The sequence below is a fragment of the Uloborus diversus genome, chromosome 7 (assembly GCF_026930045.1).
Source record: "Uloborus diversus isolate 005 chromosome 7, Udiv.v.3.1, whole genome shotgun sequence".
In the NCBI taxonomy this organism is placed as follows: Eukaryota; Metazoa; Arthropoda; class Arachnida; order Araneae; family Uloboridae; genus Uloborus; species Uloborus diversus.
Window position 1 is genome coordinate 80,001,673 of NC_072737.1, and position 6,223 is coordinate 80,007,895.

General features: G+C 34.4%; 1 protein-coding gene across 1 annotated transcript in view; it reads left to right on the forward strand.

Annotated features, from left to right (window-relative positions):
• Positions 1-6,223, forward strand: part of LOC129226321 (uncharacterized) — a gene marked incomplete in the record, with an annotated part of 56,993 nt that overhangs the window by 28,766 nt on the left and 22,004 nt on the right.

Here is a 6,223-nt window from a genome sequence, read left to right on the forward strand (position 1 = left end):
GATAATGTCATAAGGATATCCTTACGTGCTGACGGATATCTGTGTTCATATTTTGCCATAGTGCCGCATATTTAATAGCATCAGCTGTGATAGCGATGAACGAAAACGCATCTTTGCAGTACATAATCTACAATCGATCTAGTTCAACCACAAGAAAGGTGTAGCGCATTTCCCTTTTGTTTTCCCCAAGTTTCTTCATAATTTTCAGTACTCTATGTTTTTTCGTTTTATAATATCTTGCATTTGATCTGTTTGACTTTTTTTTTTCTTTTTTTTTAGTGCATAATTTCTTTTTACACAGGAATGTAAAATTGTGTGCAGAAATATAGCATTGTAATGGCAACAGCGTGTCGATACTGCCTACCATTATGCAACTAAGTTCTCTGCATATAGGGTGTCCCTGAATGCCCTGTTCAAGCTTGGAGGGGAGTTACAGAGCACTATGACAAGCAAGAATCAATCAGGAACATATGGTCAGAAACGCAATGCTAGCGCGCGAATTTCCTACAAAGCCAGACACTGGCGGATGTGAAACAGCTCATAAGTTAATCACAGAAAGGCTATTTTACCCAACATTTTAGATTTTAAGATAGGTTTGAAGTGGTTGTTAAAAATTGCGACTAGTAGCTCGAATACACGCTTCGCATCTTCGCTAGGCCGTATCCAGAATTTCTTTTCGAGAAGGGCCTGGTTTCGCACATCGCCCTAAAACCAGGGCCCGATTTAGACTTAACGGGGCTTTAAGCTGTTTCAGGTATGGGACCCTTTTTGTAGTTTGGACTACGTTTTCTCTCGGTGGGGTAAGAGGCAATTTTTTTCTTTTTACTATGTTTGTATCTTTTATCTGATACATTCAGCAATACTTTTTACTTTTGTCGATCATGTTTTAATGTGTTTACCCTGATGTCCTGTTTTGGATTGACCGTTAGAGGAGGAATGGTATCAAGATAGTGACTCATGGCTCCACTTTAAGTTTAGAATAGAACATTCCCTTTTGTAGGGGGAGGAAATTTTGAAAATTTCATACAAAATTCTGCATTTTGAAGCTTTAGAAGATGTAGTCGTAACAAAAATATCAGGACAGAAATAAGCAAAAAAAAAAAAAATTTTTTTTAAACTTATATACTCTTTCGAAAATTAAGATAATACACAGTAAAAATTGTTTTTGATTCGACAAATTAATGACAATAGTTGACAGAGAGAAAGAGCGCGGAAGAGAAAATACAATGCATTGTTACTTGTTTACATTGACTTTCGGTACAATTAGCTTTTAATCACCCCTCCAATCCACCGAAAAGTACAACAATGAATTAAATATAAAATGATCAATAGTAAAAAATGCTTTAAAAGTAATATTATACAATTTTAGAAAATTAGTAGGAAGAGAGTAACATACTGCTCGTTTGAACAATTCATAATTTATACACTTGATAAGAAATATAATTGGATCCCACCTTGCGAAGGATTTTCAGACTTATCTAAATATTTTCAAGGACTCTAAAACAATTAAAATTATTTAACGCACTTCATTTGTACTTACCAGTCTCTGATATTTTAGTACTTGATTGTAAATTTTCACAGTCCTATTCTAACTTTGTAAGAAACAGACATTTTAAATTTAAAAGAAACTTTAGATTTCTCATGACAACTTTTCTTCAGTTACAAGGGACGAAAACGAAAAGGAATGGAGGTAGTATTTTTTTCCCCGTAAAAACAGATTAAAAATATACAGAAGAAGTAAGCTAAAAGCACGTAATTAGAAAAGAATATCCAAAATACTGCATTCGGAATTATATAAATAGCAAGATATGAAACATGAGAGTGAAAAAAATTTGTAATATATTTCAGAAATGTGAGAACAACGGTTTTTACATTTTTGGTACAGGAAGTAGCAAGGACATACATATTAGCATTCCTTCTCCCTACCTCCTCCCTCCTCCCATTTGTGGTTTGTAGCCACACTTTCATAAATGTTCAAGGTTTTCAAGCACTAGAAATTAAAATTTATTTTTTCAAGTACTTTTCGTTTTTTTGGAACGAATCACGCTAATTTCCGGGAGTTGGGGGCCCCTAACAAAGCAAGGGCCCTAAACTATAGCTTGTTTAGCATGTACGTAAATCCTGGCCTGCCTAACACGTTTTTGTATCGGTTTTTTAAAGCTCCCCGCTGTTTTTATTTTTATTTTAACTTCTTATTATTTCTTTATTCACCTTGCAGTGAGAAGGTTATCAGGAGAGTGAACATTAAGTAGGATGTAGAATATCCATAATTTCAGGGGACCCGAGGCTTTGTCTACCGGGAAAACTTTTGAAAAACAGATATAAAAATCTGTCTTTTGAGGCCTTACATGGGGGCAAACGAGACTACAAAAACATAGAGAAAAATAGGCAAACAAAACTTTTTAAAAGTTATGTACACATAAATAGTTTAGTTCACAAAAATTTATCTTGAAAAATAAGCTGCAAAAACGCGAGAATCGTGATTTTTGCATTTTTTACGCAGGATGTATCAAAGAGCTTAATTAGGCACATTTTGGAAATCAGATACTAGCCTAATCGGAAACTAGGGGCCCGACCCTTGGGGAGTCCCGAAATTGGTGTAGTGTAAGTTTTATAAGAGTTTTGGGGAGAGGAGTGGAAGTCTACCAAACTGACAAGGGCCAGCTTTGGTCCTGGACGGCCCTGGATTGAATTGGGAAAGGAAGCAGGAAGTCTTAATAAGTGACAGATATGCTTTGGAGCTAATGGGAACTAGAATTGCTTATTCTGTATTTCTTCAAATTTTCACTTGTTTAATAGCTACACAATTAAAAATTGAAAAAAGTTGTTTTCCTTTCTGGAATAAGAAAGTAAAAAAAAACAGTCTTTTGTTTTACATTACAAAGCAATTCGGCTTCTGGGGGGGAGACGTCACCCCCCCCCCCTTCTGGATACGGCCCTGGATCATCTTTGCAACGACAACGCAGCGACGGATGAAAACGTGTTAAAATGGCTCGTAATTGCTACGGTTTGTGTGTTCATGTTTTACAGCTGCAGTCACATACATTACAAAAAGCCCTTCTAAAAAACTAAAATGTAGTGTAAAATCCTTTTTTATGTAATGATAATCACTATTTGTTACCCGTTTTTGCATCTTTCAATGTTTAGTTTTGTGTGCATGTAGTGCGTAAGTATTGCGTTTGTGACCACACGTTCCTATAAGTGATTCCTGCTTGTAATTGTGTTCTGTACCTCCTCTCCAAACTTGTACATGGCATTTAGGGACACCCTGTTTATGCTTAAACTAGCAATCTAATAAAACATTTTTTTATAATCTTCAATGAGTGTTTGTCGATGTTTGAATTTTGATGTGGCAAGTTTTACTGCGCCATTTTTCTTCAATAGATTAAATAACTTCACTAATAAATTAAGTTCTGAAGCACCCTAGCGTGGTCGTTTAAGTCTTATATTTCACCTGTTTGAGAAGTACATTCATGTAGCTTTTTTTAAAATTGATCATAGATTTTATAATAAAATACCTATTCCGAAGTTCTATTTCATTGAAAGTCGTAGGTGTACGAACAACTTTTGGGAGCCACTGTATAAAAATTTTACTCTACTTGCGCTTTCTTGAATGGGTTTAAGGGGCAAGCTTTTTAGCTTTTTAATGGATGCCAAAAACAACAATGAATAATTGCAGTTACAGAATTATTTGTTAAGTTAGCAAATCAAATTTTAAGATTGAACTCAAACGAGCATAGATATGTGGATGAATGACTTTTGAAATTTTACAAACTTTTCTTAAATCAAGTATCTAATCATCAATGGGAGCACTTTTTAATCCCTCTTTTTCTACCCGTATACAGATGCATAATACAATCCTATCCAAATCTGACGATTAAAACTACATTGTAATATCAATAAATGGTTCTTCAATACAAAACAGTATTATAAATAAAATAAGCATGATCTTTTTGATTGGAGGACAATAGTAAAAATTCATTGCAATTTAATGATTTTTCAATACTTAAAGCATTGACCTGATTTCAGTGACATGAATTTTTTTTTTTATATCTAACACGGATAAGAAGTGCTTCTCTCTTCCTTACCTTGATACAATAATGAAGAGCAAATACTTGAAAATTATCTCTTATTCAGCAACTCCTATCAATTTCGAGCACATTTCCGTGGAGGTAGGGTAGAAATACTTTCCAATTTTAAGAGTTCACATTCGTTGAGATAATGATGATGTATGTTATACTTGCTACGTTTTTATTTTGCTACTGCACTGCCTTTCCAGGTAAGTTAATTAATGTTTTCAATCAATCGAACGTAGACAATACTTTAAAAAGTAGCTTTAGGGTTGAGCGTATGAATGGGATGGTTTCCAATATTTCAAAAGTATTTTTTTCTGAAAGAACATGCTTAAAAACATAGGATCTAACCATTTTTTAAATAATTTGTTTAAGTTTAATATTTTTAAACAATTACTTAAATCGGTGATCTTTCATTGCCTACATTTCTTGCCGATGACATCACAAATAATGAAGTTTTTGAATCAGTTTTTACTTTTTTAATTTGAAACTGGTTGCGGAAAGAAAAAGAACGTTTTCCTTTAGATGCTAACGGGTGATTCAACTAAAAGCTCAGTATTCTTTAATTGATTTCTAAAATAATTTTTAATACATGAATTCGAAAACTAAAAGCATGAATAAATGAATAAGGAAGTCTCACCAGTTGGTGTCGTCTACCTTAATCGGCCAACTCACTCAATCAACTCGAAAATCTATCCGCTTAGAGTAAACCGACAACGATTTTAATGAAGAAAACTTGGTTAGTCTCTGACAAAAACCACCACGAACCATTGATTTTTAACATCGATGCCAACCAAGCCCGTCATTTAAAATTTTTACAGGAGATGTCAAAGGGAGTAGATTCAATTCAAATTATATCGAAAGCCAACCAAAACCACGCCCACTTATATGTAAATAAAGTGATTTCTCAAAGCAGGGGGTTGGGGAGAATCGCCCCTTCCAGACCCTCCTAAATGGAGGGTATAATGCCAACTCTAGTTACAATTGTTTATATGTTACCGTTGAAGTATGAAATCTGTTATTTTATAGAATATCTAGTTATTTCATGTAATAACTAATCGTATCCGTTAAAGTGTAAAACTCTCTTGTAGTTCATGATTTAACTTGTTATTTAATAGAATAACGATCTGTAGCCCGTTAAAGTGTAAAATAATCTATATCATATATCTTGCACGACAGCTCAAAGTTGAGGTACTTTTCTCCGCACGCACCCCACCTCTTAGCCGTAGGCCTTAGGTTCCACCGCCCGGGGGGTCCGCGTAGCGGGCCCCCCGCACGGCTGGATGCGGCGGTCGATAGTCCTATCATGCTACGGACGCGCTTGATGCTTATTGCGCCGGGGAAAGTCCCCGTGCTGGGCGTCAACCCAGCTGGGAGTTTACCCCTTAATGTGTGGGTCTTGCTCACCGTGAGATACGGTATATCTCCCCGTACCTCGTTATTGTGCCATGACCCCCTAAAGTTGAGGTACTGGTCAGGGATTTAAAAATTGTTCGTGTAAAACCCAGTGTGTCAACAAAAAAATCTTTTTATTTTAGAAATAATGTTCTACGTAACTCCAAGTGTCATTTTAGTAATCCTTGTTGTAACAAATGATTTTCTGGTACGTTTCCATAAATACCATTTATACGTTGCATAAATTAAATAAATTGCTTCTTCTTAAATTTAATTGTCTATCATTAGTTAATTTATAGAATACCTAGTTATCTCATAGAATATTTAGTTAAAGTGTCAAATTAATACCATATTACAAACTTTAACGCGGACACGATCAGTTATTTCACGGAATAACTAGGTATTCTATAAAATAACTACATTATATACTTTAACGGTAATATACAGTGGCTCCCAAAAGTGTTCGTACACCTACGACTTTCAATGAAATAGGCCCTTATCGATTGGTTAAAATTAATATTTCCGAATAGGTATTTTATTATAAGATCTATGATCTATTTTTAACAAAACTACATGAAAACTTTTAATAAAACATTAAAACTTAATTTTTTAAAAATCAAAAACCAAAAAGTGCCGGAAATTTTATCTCACAAAAGTCTTCGTACACTTTGAAAAAACATCAAAAAATTAGCAAATAATCTAACTTTTTTACTAAGTTATTATTAAGTAGAATATCATGCAGTAACAACAACAGC